The sequence below is a fragment of the Aulonocara stuartgranti genome (genome assembly GCF_965226115.1).
Source record: "Aulonocara stuartgranti genome assembly, chromosome: 15".
Classification (NCBI taxonomy): domain Eukaryota; kingdom Metazoa; phylum Chordata; class Actinopteri; order Cichliformes; family Cichlidae; genus Aulonocara; species Aulonocara stuartgranti.
In genome coordinates this window covers 42,053,624-42,068,575 of record NC_138951.1, presented here as the reverse complement: position 1 = coordinate 42,068,575, position 14,952 = coordinate 42,053,624, and the positions used below count along the sequence as shown (strand labels likewise).

Sequence of the window (14,952 nt, the reverse complement as noted above, 5' to 3'; positions counted from 1 at the left end):
AGAAGCATGTAAATGGTGTGCATGGTGGTTATGGTCCACCTCCCAAAATCTCTGTGAACCAGTTTCCATATTCACACATGCTCAACACCACAAATTGGTGGGTTACCAATCGTAGCATCGGCAGCAACTCTGTCCTTCTCTGTTTGCTGTTACGCAGACATAATTGGGGTACAATAATTGCATTTCATTGGCACTAAATCACAGTTAAAACTGAAATGTTAAAAGCCCCATTGTTGCTCACTGGATTTTACGCACATTGTCACACAATTACACTGCTTTGTATCTAGAAATAGTTTTTGAGTAGATGGTTATAATTTGAGATCCACTTTCCTTTCCCTTCTAACCATTTGGCAAATAGGACATTGCATCAAATTAGCCCTTCCTCTGCTCTCACAGTACGACTAATGAAGGACACTGAGCTGCTATTATGGTTAGCCACCAACAAATATCACCTCAGCTTATTCCAGCCAGGATAACTTGGATGACAGTAAAGACGTTTCTGACTCACTTGCTTCCTCCCGTCTCTGTCTTTATGATTGCTTGAGTTATTTATACGGTTGTGTTAATGACTTATTTTGACAGGTTTGTTTGTTTTTTCGTGTGTCATATTGTGTGTTTGCTCCCTGTCTTTGTCCCTCGTTTCCATTGTGGTTCCACCTGTTCCCAATCAGTCCTCCTGACGTTTTTGTCTGTTTTGGAGGTTTTTTCTCTTTGATTAACATTTTGTTTTTATCTGGTTTCTATCAGCTTCATTAGTTTGTTCTAGTTCTACATCCTGTAACTGTCTGTGAGCCCACATCTCGACACACTCATATATAGTCAGAATGAGGTATGCAATGTCAATAATAACACTTTGCAGAAGCTGAAGAAATATTCTGTTGGTCCATTTAAGCACTTCGCCTTAGTGTATGTGAACTATGCAGTACTTCTACTGCAATACCAACAAGTGATCTGTGATCAGATTACTGTCAGATTTTTCATTCCACACAGGAAATGTTAGCTGCTGCCTGCCTCTCTCCTCTGATTGTGATCAGTTTGCAAGGTGTTTGTTGTGTGATTCAATCAACGAATTTGCTGTCTATAAACAGGGTTACAGGTGCTACAAACATGGTTATCAATATACTATCAATACATTGTATCAATATACATCTACAGCTACATTAAGTTGCTTAAACTGCTGTGATTCTCACTGATGACCTTTAGTGCATCCAATATCTGACCAGACAGAAGTCACAATAGACACTGACAAACTGCAACAGGCTGAATAGTGTTACGTCTAAGTGCTCCGTGCATAGTTTCCCTGTTCGGTGGAACTAAAGTCAAATATAGACGCTAAAGAGACCTTATAGCAAAGTTTCACTGTCATGTGTGCTGAGTGACTGCAGGGACGAGCACCGGCTATTTTGGGATATCACGTTGCACATTTGAAATGTGCTGCAACTTGTTTTATCTGCCTGAAGTGTGGATTCACTGACTGTGGCTCTCCACAGTGCGCCAGTATTATCAAAAGGAGCTGTGCATCCCGTTGTGAAGCAGGCTGTTGTAGATTACGAATTCTGTTTTGTGCAGGAACCGCTATATAAAATTATTTCTCACAAATGTGTTTGTCAGCAGTGTGTCCTGTTTATTTCAGCTCTCCATACAACCAATCAGCCTACGAAACGACTGATTGATCATCCTGTTAAATTCATTGAGTCCTGGCATTGATCTATATGGTGCTTTGATTTCAAGCAAGCACACCTTTGTTTGCCGAGGTTTTCACCAACAGCTGCCCCTGCTGGCATGACGATGTGCAACCACACAATGCAAAACAGGAACAGCTTGATAAAGAAAACAAACAGCCCGAGGCACTCGTGGGGTTGGAGTTCAAACAACCACATCTCACAAACCCACAGAACCCAAAGGATCTCCTGTCAAAACCACAGGACACCTCCAAAAGTCTCAGATCTCCTTATTGGTCAGAGCTGTGTGACAGCACGAAGAGGACTTAACAAAATATTAACCAGGGGACTTTAATGGTGGCCAGTGTACACACACTCGTGGCCATATCCTCGTTGTGCACATGTTAGATCGTCAAGCATCAGGTACCTTGGGTTATGCTGAATTCAAAGCACACTGCCATGCCAGCTTCCACCCAGCTGGATATATGAAAATATGTGTAATTTTTGGCAGGCTGGAATTTTTTAACCTCATTACATTTGGATCAGATCATTCTTGCACTGAGCCTCAAGAATATTACCAGATCATCATGCAAAAATCTCCAACAACCTCTTCTTTATATTTTTCTAGGAAAATTGGGAAAGAGTAGGTGCAGTAATTTATTGAAACAACACATGCAAGCATACATGAACATACAGTATATAAGGCAAAAACAGAGCACAACATTGACCAACTTTATTCTTTAACAAAGCCTTAAATATCCACATAAAAACTAGAAAGAGCATCATTTTTCAGACCATTTTAAAAAGTACAAGAAGGTCTGGACCTCAGAAACAAAATATAAAAAGTCAGGGGCAGCACACGCCTTTTACACAGTTGTTTTTGTGGGAGGATGGAGTACTCTGCTAATGCTAGCTGGGTTTGTGTATAAAAATGCATACAAAGACTGGAGGATGAATTTCCTTGATGGTCTCTAACTCATAGCCACATAATTTATCAGATAAATGCACAAAAACCAAAAGCACAGTTGGGAGGTCCAGTTAAAGTGCCTTCAATTAGCAGAGGTGAAGCCGACCAGACAACCAGACTCCTAACTTCTCCAAAAGTCCACCCACCACACAGTTGTTCCGAAGGCGGAAGCTGTCCATGGAGCCAAGAAGCATTTTTATACCAGGCTGTAAATATGCTTTTTAATGCTGTGAAGTTTGCCGTTTTATCATGGAAAACTGTTCATTTCAAATCAAGCAGTGTGACAGGTTGAATGACTATTGCATATAAAACTGTTCAGTTAATACTAATTCATATCAGTTGATATAAGGACGAAAATAATGTAAATATGGTAAGAAAATGGTTAAGAGTTTATTATTTTTCATGTTATATTAATGGCTTTCATGTTACTTAAGAGAACTGCAATCTATACATCAGTGATCGGCTAGTAAGCCTTTTCTGGGATCGATTAGTAGTGTCTCTATTCTCCACTAGGGGGCTTTCGCGCGTTCTCCTCACTGCAATAAACTACTGCATGAGAGACGCAAGTCATAATCACTCTCGTGATTCTTTTCCCCCTGTTTTCAGGTAAAAGTGTTTAAAAGTTGATATATTTCCAATGTGTACACTGTTAAGATATTTAAGAGGTAATCCTTCATTGTTTTGTAAGCGTTAAAAGCATTACATTGCAGTTTTGTGCACATATACGTGGCGGTTTTGAGCTGTGTTTTGTACTGTGTAATGGCCATTAAGATAACGGCAGGAGCTAAAAACACCGCGATTGTCAGCCATTTTGTCAGGAAACCTGCTCAAGTATATGTATAGTAAGCACTTTAGTATTTCGGTTTATTATTTAGTGTTTTTCTTCCACCATGTGACATTTAGCAGTAGGGCTGCCATGATTAGTCGACTAGTCACGATTACGTCGACTATCAAAATCGTCGACGACTAATTTAATAGTCGACGCGTCGTTTGAAGCTTTGTAAGATCCCAAAAGACGCAGGAATAGGTAGCAGGATTTAAGAGTGTAATAACGGACTGAAACAGAAGATGGCAGCACTGCATGTACAAGGATGCCAGCTGCCGTTAAACCCCGAAGAAGAAGAAGAAGAAGCAGCTGTGTCCCAGAATTCATAGCGCGGCCCTGCTCAGTTTCCAACAATGGCGGCAGCTAGTTAGTTTTAATATTACTCTTATTATTCTTTCTGGGTCACAAAATAAACGTTTAACATATTTTCAGGTGAGAATGTAGCTGTGTAAACCTCAAATATCGGCTCAGTTTATCAGGACACCACATATTTTCAAAAGCGCTCCGACGTTTTCGGAGACGTCTGTTACCCACTAGCTCGATAGCTAGCCGGGGGCTAGGTCACTAGCGCGGTGAGAACACCGGACTCCCGGCAAATTGTTTTCAAACCCACCGCCGTCTTTCGCTACTCAGGTTAAATATATATGAGTCACTTAGATAAATTAAAAATGTTGTTGTTTGGCTTTTTTTTTTTTGTATTTTATTTGTTCCTGAGTAAATCAGTTTGTCTGAGATTAAAGTTATAGTTTTTACACAGCTGAATAAACGTCAAGCAGACAGCTGATTATCAGAAGTGTGAGATGCTCCAGAATATACTCCGGTGTCCTGTTATATTTTAGATAGCAAGGAGTTTATTAAACTTCACCGAAACAATCTGCAAATTTCATTAAAATTGAATAAACTATCATCTTGTCTTTATTTTTAGTTAGCACCTTAAAAGCTTAAAGCTGTAAGCTAATGATAGTTATATAAGAGCAGATGCTGCTGGTGCAATAAGCTGTAGTTTTACGTCCAATGGATGATGATCTGATTAGTCGACTAATCGCATAAATAATTGGTGACTAGTCGACTATCAAAATAATCGTTTGTGGCAGCCCTATTTAGCAGTACAGAATGTGAAACGTTTCTGCTCATTTTCACTGCAATAAACTACTGCATGAGAGACGCGAGTCATAATCACTCTCGTGATTCTTTTCCCCCTGTTTTCAGGGGTGTAACATTTGGAGGCACCGCTGGGATAGCTGCTTAGATGTCCGGTGTCCACAATCTGCACATCGTAGTCCAAGCCAGCTAAATCCCCCCACTACAACCCAGGCAGACTGCAGTGAGGAAAGTGTTGCTGTCGAGGCGAACTGGTAGCTGTGTTTTAGCGCATGTTTCCTGAGGCCAGCCAGAGATCATCAGGGGCTGCAAAAGCGACTCAGCTCAGCGTCACCCGTACATGCAAAATTCTTCCAGCCTACTGCCACAATGTCTTCGGTGGAAGAGCTGCGAGAAGAGGTTGTGCGTGAAATGCACACTCTGTCCAAAGACCAACTAGTGTCAATCTGAGAGTTCCTTGGCATTGCAGAGAAAATAGATGTTAGCAGAAAAACACGACTGTCACTGCTAACACACATCCAAATACACATTGAGAGAGAAGGTATAACAGTACTTGAGGATGAAGGAATGTCAGAACTGTTGTTGCTTAATGATAAGATTGCTGAAATAATGAAAGAGACAATTGTTGAGACTGAACCAAATGCAAATGAAGAGGGTGATTCAGGACACAGAGAGCAACCAAATACTGCAACCTCACTGGTAACAGAGACAGCTAATGCAGTTAACACAGCAATTATTTCTCACTCCCAAGGTAATCGCTTTGTCCCTAACTCATCTGTGTCAAGTACCCCCCAACGACCAAGCCCTTACTGGCAGAAAGATTTCAAAATATCAGGCCAGATTGGCGAACCAGGTCAAAAAGACAAACTGACATTTTCCAGTCTTGCTCACCAGATCGAAAATGGACTGAGCAGAGGTTACTCAGAGCTTGACATTGTAGATGCTGTCATCAGAGCTATCTTGCCAGGTCTACAACTACGCAGCTATTTGGAGGGAAAAGCTCAACTCACCCTTCCGACTCTACGCCGCATACTGCGCTCCCATTTCCAGGAGAAGAGCGCCACCGAACTGTATAAACAACTTGCCTCTGAGGTACAGACCCCAAAAGAGACTGCTCAAAGCTTCCTGATGAGAGTTTTAGATCTAAAGCAGAAAGTCTTATTTGCTTCCCAAGAATCTGAGTCAGGACTCAAATACGACCCAGCTTTAGTTCAGCGTATGTGTTTGCACACCATACTCACAGGCTTCCAGAGTGACAGTGTCAGGATAGATATGCAGCCACTCCTGTTAGACTCTAAGACACCTGATGAACTCCTGTTAGAGAGGTTAAATATGGCTTGTGCCAATGAGGCAGAAAGGAAAAACAAGAAGAGATGTTTAGCATCACAGACTGCTACAAGTGTGAGTGCAGTGCAGTCAGATGATGTGTCACCAGCTAAGAACCCTGTGAAAGAAGTTAAAGCTAAGATACCACCCGAGCTTTTAACTGAGTTAGCGGAGCTTAAGACAGGTGTAGCCTCCCTGAAAGGTCTCAGTGCAGAGATAGCTCAGATTAAAGAGACTCCACAGCAGCCGGTGGCTGGTCCTCAGTCATATGCCCCACCACCAGTTATGCAGTATGATAGGGACCAGCAGTATTATAGCTTCCAGGGCCCCCGTCAAAGGCCACCACCCCCTCAGTATCCTGTACAGCACTACACAGGTAGTCCAGCCCGCCGTGAGAGGAGGTGCCACATCTGCCAGCAGAATGGAGTCAACGAGCGCTGCACCCACTGCTACCTCTGTGGGAGTAGAGAACACTTTCAGGCTGGATGTAGAAGCAGAGGTATGAGACCATATAAAGAGAAACATTTAAACCAGCAATGGTTACTGAAGGAAACGGTTTCCAGGGCCTAATCCGTGGATCGACTTCCTCCGAGGCGTGGACGTCTATCAGCAGAGAATGTCCCTTAGTCTGTAACACAGTCAAATATATTCTCAAGTAATATTCAAGCATGCCATTCAGCGTGTTAGTACGAGCTCGGGAGCAGCTTGGGAGAACAAGAAAACAGAGACTGCTTCAGGTTGTCTTCCCAAATTGACTCAACTTTATTCACAAGTATAACAGTTTATATAGAGGGACAAATTCATGAGACAGCAGATTATCAGTTTAAACCAGTACAGACCAAGATAAGGCAGCGTCTTCCTGCCCTTGGGTGAAGAAGCATCCTTTGTGTAGTTTATTAGTTCAGCTACAATTGTGATTATCTCAGCGACATATTTTCAAGGCACAAAACAAAGAGTTCTTACATTAGTGAAATCTGAAACAAACCATTTGGCCTTCAACAGGCGTCTAAAAGATTAAGAAACTAATGTAGCTGAGGGAGTGATCTCTGTGGTATTTCAACCTTGTACCAGCCTGTGATTCTCACACATCAATTCTTGGGTCAAAGAGAAAAATAACTAAAACAAAGGGGCCTTATTGAATGACAGAGTTTTCCTGCATAATGTCACTATAAAACAATATCCAGTAAATGCTCCCATGGTACTAAAATACCTAACAGTTACCACCGAGGGATGAGTGTTAACCATGCCCATCATCCACAAGTCCCAACATTGCTCCAACTGTAAACAAGAAAAGTCAGGCATGAGACAGTGTTCAGCATGTAAAAACGCACTTTATTGTTCAAGAACATGCCAGAAACAACACTGGAGACAACATAAGAGACAATGCACTGGCTTAAAGACTAAGAAAGAAAATGAGACTGTCCAGGTACCACTGTCGCCAGCTCATGTAAATTCCCCTCACAAAGTCACATCTCTGGTGGGCAGGCAATGTCTGGTTGAGTGTTTTCTGGACGGCCACAGGCTTCAAGCTCTATGGGACTCAGGCTCACAGGTATCAATCATCGATGTAGCAGATATTATGGACACATCTGAACTCACCCTGACCGCAGCAAATGGGACCAACATGCCATATCTTGGGTGGGTTGAGACAACCTTCCAACTTGTTTCCGGAACTGAACAAACTGAGAAATTGACCATCCCCATGTTGGTAATGAAAGGCTTTCAGCTCACATGCCCTATTATAGGCTACAATGTAATTGAATACATTGTGAATAAGACTGACCAAGCTAAACTGTACAGCACAGTGAGAAAAGCATTTCCCAGCCTCAAAAGACACAAGGTGAAAGCTTTTATACAGGCTGTTAGTGCAGATGCAGTTGACGAGTACAAAGTGATGACAAAGAAAGACTGTATTACTGTACCAAAAAAAAGCCACATGCATGTTGAGGGTCGTATAGAAGCAGGGCCATTTAAACAAGATATGGTCATGATATTTGAGCCAGACTTAAACCCCCAGTGGCCAGACGATCTTGAGTTTTTTGACACTTTGGTTAAAGTTAAGAAGGGTACTTTACCCGTCATAACACTAGGTGTCTCTAACCCAACTGACCATGAAATTGTCATTCCAGGCCGTACATTAGTTGGCTCGGTTCAGACTATTACAGCTGTTTTACCTGCCCAGGTGTTTGAAAAAGCCACATCTGTAGCTACTGTTAACCAGACAAATACACAAGCCCAGTGTAGCGCTAGTGAAGAGTGGGACCCACCTGTAGATCTTAGCCACCTGGGTGAAGAGCAGAGAGTATTAGCAAAACAGATGCTCAGAGAGGAATGCCAGTCTTTCTCTAAAACAGACAATGATAGACAGGCTGTATTGAAAAACTGAAAATGACCATATCACTCAAAGACAACGAACCAGTCAAACGAACATACCTGTCTGTGCCACGGCCGCTCTACCAAGAGATGAAAAGTTACCTGCATGATTTAATAGCACAAGGCTGGGTCAGGAAGTCAGACTCGTCATACTCCTCACCAGTTGTTTGTGTTAGAAAAAAAGATGGTACTTTAAGACTGTGCATAGACTACAGAGACCTGAATCGGAAAACCCATCCTGATCGCCAGCCCATCCCACGCGTCCAGGATATTATGGACAGTTTGGGTGGAAACTCCTGGTTTTCGCTTTTAGATCAGGGGAAAGCGTACCACCAGGGGTTCATGTCAGAAGGAAGTCGTCCACTCACTGCTTTTGTGACCCCCTGGGGATTATATGAGTGGATTCGCATCCCCTTTGGACTTATGAATGCCCCTGCAGCATTTCAGCGCTGTATGGAAGAGTGCCTGGATGGGCTTCGCGACAACATCTGCATCCCCTATCTGGATGACACATTAGTTTACAGCAAAACGTTCAAAGATTACTTGGAGGACGTGAGAAAAGTGCTCCAGAGATTGAGAGGCTTTGGTATAAAGCTTAAGCCAAGTAAGTGTGACATGTTTAAGTCTGAGGTGCGCTATTTGGGCAGAATAGTGTCTGCAGAAGGCAGTAAAGTGGATCCTGCAGACTTTGAAGCAGTCAAAGCACTCAAAGGTATAAAACCACAAAATGTTGGTCAGCTCAGAAAAATGTTAGGCCTTCTCTCCTACTACAGACAATACATAAAAGACTTCTCCAGAAAAGCAGGTTGTTTGTATGAACTGTTAAAAGCTGACAAAACCACAGAGAACTCAGACACCACAAAAGGGACAAGGGCAAGACCAAAGAGAACCAGTCAAGTTGTGCCCTCCTCAAAACAAATCGTGTGGACTGACCAGCATCAACGTGTGCTTGAGGAACTAATAGACTGTTTGCTCCACCCACCAGTGCTGGGGTTCCCAGATTTCACACAGACGCCTCACACAAAGGGCTAGGCGCAGTGTTGTACCAGAGACAAGATGGAAAGCTGTGAGTTATTGCTTATGGCTCCCGTACTCTAACAGCGGCTGAAAAAAACTACCACTTCCATGCAGGAAAACTAGAATTTTTAGCATTGAAGTGGGCTATCACTGACAAATTTAGAGACTATTTGTACTATGCCCCAACATTTACTGTCTATAGCGATAACAACCCGCTAACATACATTCTGTCAACAGCCAAACTGAATGCCACCACATCAAGATGGGTCGCTGAGCTCGCTGATTTTCACTTCACCATTAAGTACAAACCAGGGAAGGAAAACAGTGATGCAGATGTTTTATCAAGAATGCCACTTGATGTCGAAACCTTGATGAGAGACTGCTCTGAGGAAGTGCCACCGGACACTATTGCAGCTGCTATCCAGGCCATTGAGGTACAGAAAGACACACCTGCTGCATGGACACTCTCAGCTGCAGCAATGTCAGTCACAGCAGACGGTGAGCCAGCAGAAGCAACATTCACACCCATACCAAAAGAACAGCTTAATGAAGCGCAAAAGTCTGATCCTGTTATAAGCCCTGTATTACAGTGTAAACAGACAGATTCAAAACCACTGCCCAAAGAGCTAAGAACATTTGACCCTAAGACAAAATGCTTGTTCAGAGAGTGGGGCAAGTTAAGACTAGATAACAATGGCATCTTGCACAGACTCACTTCTGCCCGGAAACAGCTAGTCCTGCCAGATCAGTTCAAAAAGACTGTACTTGAAGAGCTGCACAATAATATGGGCCATCAAGGTGTTGATCGCACAGTGTCTTTGATACGTGAACGCTTCTTTTGGCCACACATGCAGGCAGACATCGAGCATTATGTGACCAACGTTTGTTCCTGTGTAAAGCAGAAAAAGCCCAGCCATGAAACAAGAGCTCCTTTAACAAACATTGTAACTACGCAGCCCTTTGAGCTGGTGTGTATAGACTTTCTCCATCTTGAAAAATGCAAAGGTGGTTATGAATATATTCTAGTGATAACTGACCACTTCACATGTTTTGCCCAAGCCTATGCCACCACCTCAAAGTCAGGCAAAACTGCTGCAAACCTGATATTCAATGACTATGCCCTAAAGTTTGGCTTCCCCTGTCGCATTCACCATGACCAAGGAGGTGAATTTGAAAATCAGCTATTCAGTCAGCTCAAGAAACTTTGTGGCATGGCCGGTTCTAGGACAACACCCTATCACCCAATGGGGAACGGTCACGTTGAACGTATGAACAGGACATTGTTGCAAATGCTTAGAATGCTAACTGAAACACAAAAGTCAAACTGGAAGGAATCTATCAACAAGCTAATGTATGCATATAATTGCACACGTTGTGAAGTCACTGGCTACTCCCCATTTTACCTACTGTTTGGACGGTCACCCAGGCTACCAGTAGATATGCTCTTTGGACTGTACTCAGAAACAGATTTTAGTGACCACAGAGACTATGTTGAAAAATGGAGAAAGGGCATGGAACAAGCATACTCTATAGCAAATGAGAATGCAAAGAAAGCTGCTGAAAAGGGCAAAAGACACTACGACACAAAAGTAAGGAGTTCTGTGTTACAACCTGGCGAGAGAGTTCTGGTCAGAAACCTGACACCTAGAGGAGGCCCAGGGAAACTGAGAGACTATTGGGAGGACACTGTTCACACAGTAGTCAGACAAATGGGGCCTGACCTCCCTATCTATGAGGTAAGACCGGAGAGAGGCAGAGGGCGCTCTAGAGTGCTTCACAGAAACTTGCTTATGTCATGTGACCACTTACCTTTTGAAAAAGTGCCTGAAAAAGATAATTGTACAAGACATGAACAGAAAAAGACTGATAAACCTGTCGCTGTTGTGCCAGACTCTGATGATGAGGGCAGTGTTGATGAATACCGCTGTCATTACGCACCACCTCAACCTGTGTCCCAGCCATCAGAACAAGAACTTCTCACAGCAACGTCTCAGCTCGCAGCTTCAGTCCCTGCTCTTGCACCAACACCAGAGCCTCTTGCTGGAGGCGCCTGACCCAGCTGCCGTGGAGACAACTTGTGAGGAGGCAGAGCCCACTGCAGGTGACATACCTGCCCCTCCTCCACCTGTGGTACTCGAGAGACTTGAGGAGGAGACACCTCAGCGGCCACAGCGAGAGAGACACCCGCCAAGACGGATGACGTATGACCAACTGGGCACCCCATCTTGCTACAGTGTTCAGCCAGCACCGCAACTGCTTCCTGTGTACCCGGGCCTGGTTCCATGGTTTCCAGCTGTGCAGTCATACTGCACCCAGCCCATTGGTTTGTATGGACTCCAGCAAATGTAAGTTGACACTTTTCCACTGATGACTTGAGAACTGTACTTAAAGACTGTCATCAAGAAAAAGACATGAACTTTTCCCCATCTGTGGATTATAACCATAGACAATAGACTTTGTGAAGACTCACATATGGACTGGTTATAGACTTTGTCTTCAGTCACCAGTGATGGACTGTGGTGAAACAGGTGTTAAACCCACAGAATTAAGGACATTGGTTCACTCTACTGTTGATGTCCTGACTACAAGAGAATATAGACTGAAAAGCATCTTGTTGGTATAATGTCGGGACGACATTTTTTGAGTGGGGGAGAGTGTGACAGGTTGAATGACTATTGCATATAAAACTGTTCAGTTAATACTAATTCATATCAGTTGATATAAGGACGAAAATAATGTAAATATGGTAAGAAAATGGTTAAGAGTTTATTATTTTTCATGTTATATTAATGGCTTTCATGTTACTTAAGAGAACTGCAATCTATACATCAGTGATCGGCTAGTAAGCCTTTTCTGGGATCGATTAGTAGTGTCTCTATTCTCCACTAGGGGGCTTTCGCGCGTTCTCCTCACTGCAATAAACTACTGCATGAGAGACGCAAGTCATAATCACTCTCATGATTCTTTTCCCCCTGTTTTCAGGTAAAAGTGTTTAAAAGTTGATATATTTCCAATGTGTACACTGTTAAGATATTTAAGAGGTAATCCTTCATTGTTTTGTAAGCGTTAAAAGCATTACATTGCAGTTTTGTGCACATATACGTGGCGGTTTTGAGCTGTGTTTTGTACTGTGTAATGGCCATTAAGATAACGGCAGGAGCTAAAAACACCGCGATTGTCAGCCATTTTGTCAGGAAACCTGCTCAAGTATATGTATAGTAAGCACTTTAGTATTTCGGTTTATTATTTAGTGTTTTTCTTCCACCATGTGACATTTAGCAGTACAGAATGTGAAACGTTTCTGCTCATTTTCACTGCAATAAACTACTGCATGAGAGACGCAAGTCATAATCACTCTCGTGATTCTTTTCCCCCTGTTTTCAGGGGTGTAACAGCAGCATAAAGATTGCACACAGTGTGCTCTCTGAACAATGGCAGAATGTCAATTATAACTGAGTAGTGTTCACAGCCAATAAGATCAAAGGCCATTTCCATGACTTTTTGACTAAATGCTGCTTCCCCAGGCAATAGTATTGATCAGCAGAGCCGAGTCCGTGGGAGGACCAATAATCTTACCTTAATATGGGCAGATAAGGGGCTTCGTGGCTGCCACTTCACGCTTATCTTTCTTTATATTTGACTGTCGGGACTGTAGAAGAAAATCATTTCAGTGAGATTCAGCAGGATCTTCATTTCCTGTATGAATACTTCACAATGTGTTTGCTGCGTCTCTGTCTCTCTCTTTAGATTTAAGAACAAAGAACTGTAACGGCTCAGGAGAGATTGCAACCATCACGTCATTAAAGACCATGGTCATTGAGGTTTTTCACAGTGGCCTGTGGCACTGGTGCGTTAGTTCACTGACCATGAGCCCATATAGCCTGCATCAGTATGTTACAGGGGTGATGGAAGCATAAGTCGCAGGTTTGTGGTCCAGTAGACCCTCGGGAAAGGATTGTGGTTTGGGTTAAAGCAGGCTCCACAACAGAAGACCTCACTGACAAATTATGAGTTGGGAGGGTCAGCTCGCTCTCCATAATGTCACAATCCAGTGGGTCATGTGTCGAATGTCAAAGCGCACCTCATGGGTAAATGAGCTGCGCCAGCGGCTTTGACTAGCTGACGCCTCAGGTAAGAATGGCAGTTTGTTGTCGGGGTGGGAAAATGACATCATTGTTGTCACAAGACAAATTGTTACACATTATAAAACACATTTTAAATCAATATATTGTATTAACCTTTTTAAGAACATAAAACCAGTTGCAGTAAATTTGATCTTTTATAGAATTTATAGAAAGTCTCAAAACTGTAGAAAAGACAGAGAGCGAGATATGAAAGAGCAGAGAGCTGCAGAGTGCAAGACACTGATGGCAGCACTGCATTAGCATGATGCTGATGCAGACACTGAAGATGGAGATGTGGACTAAAGAGGTTTATCAGTATTTATCTTTGACCCTTGGAAATAACAGCAGGCTTTACAGACACAGAGGCATCTTCATACAAATACACGTTTATAGAAACAAAGAGTCTTCAGGTCTGTGGAGTGGAAACGTATGCCTCCTGTATGTTTCTCCCTCTCTTTGTGTTTGTAACCCCCACACCTTATCTCTCACCTCTCCCCTAATATGTCAGTCATCATAAAAAAGTTAATTGCTTTGGGATTTCCTTCCAAGGCAATCACAAAACCAGTCCTGTGTTCTGGGAATTGGTGGCTTTAGTCCTGACTTAGTTCCCAACATCATTTTCAGACACAACTGAGCGGAGCCTTTCCCCCAAAGGACTCCAGCAGTCATTACCTCTTTGCTCTTTTAAACTGGGGATCTCAGAAATAACAGAGCCACTGCTCTGGATTTAAATTGACCGTGTTTCCTTGTACTTAAAATATAGCTAATTGGTTTTGCTAACAAACCTTCGGGTAAGTGTACGGCTCCTTTGCTGAAGGAAGCCACAGACCAGGTATTAATCAATAACATGAGTTTGTTTAGACAGCTGCATGTGTTTGCAGGTGATTTGCAGAACAATAAGAGGACGGCCGCAGAGGAAGGTAGAACGAAGCTGATCCAATTGTTCTACACAGGTCGACTTCTCGGTGAACTCCAGCCCTGTGATGCCTGAAGTCTCATACATTTTGTTCATGAAGCTCATTCTTAAACAGCGGACATACAGGGGGATCTATGGTCTGTAACTCATAAATGCCCCCTTTTTAACTAAAGGTGGCAGCTATCTGTTCTGTTTCTGCAGTGATGTTCATCATAATTCCAAGGAAAGTTGGGAATATGTTCTCGGTCTAAAAAGTGACAAATGTGCCTCAAATCGACATTCTTTGTAATGGCCAGCATGTGTTTGCAACAGGAAGTCAGATGACCTCGTCTGTAACAGAAAATGTTTAACTGATGAGCTCATTGTCTCGTTTTATGCTATTTGGTAACTTTCATTAAAGTTGTCACACTTCACACACACATTGTTGTGTCTGCACTGATCACTCACTCAAGCACTGAGGTTGAGGCCGTGCTCCACCATCTGCAGCTCATATATGTCACAAACAAAGTGGACCAGAAACAGCTTTAGTTCAGTTTTGTAGTTTTACATTTCAGCCTAAAGATGTACAAGAACACCAGGAGCCTGATCTCACAGACGTGGGGAACCACGGCCTTTGAACACTACAGTCCATGATAATGGCA

The 14,952-nt window shown here is 42.9% G+C and overlaps 1 long non-coding RNA gene across 1 annotated transcript; it reads left to right on the top strand.

Moving 5' to 3' along the window:
* The first annotated feature begins 2,899 nt into the window (after positions 1–2,899).
* LOC309689538 lies at positions 2,900–14,757 on the top strand. Its single transcript, XR_014271427.1, has 3 exons — positions 2,900–3,234; positions 13,019–13,402; positions 14,277–14,757. It is a non-coding gene; the product is annotated as an uncharacterized lncRNA (long non-coding RNA).
* The last annotated feature ends 195 nt before the right edge of the window (positions 14,758–14,952 follow it).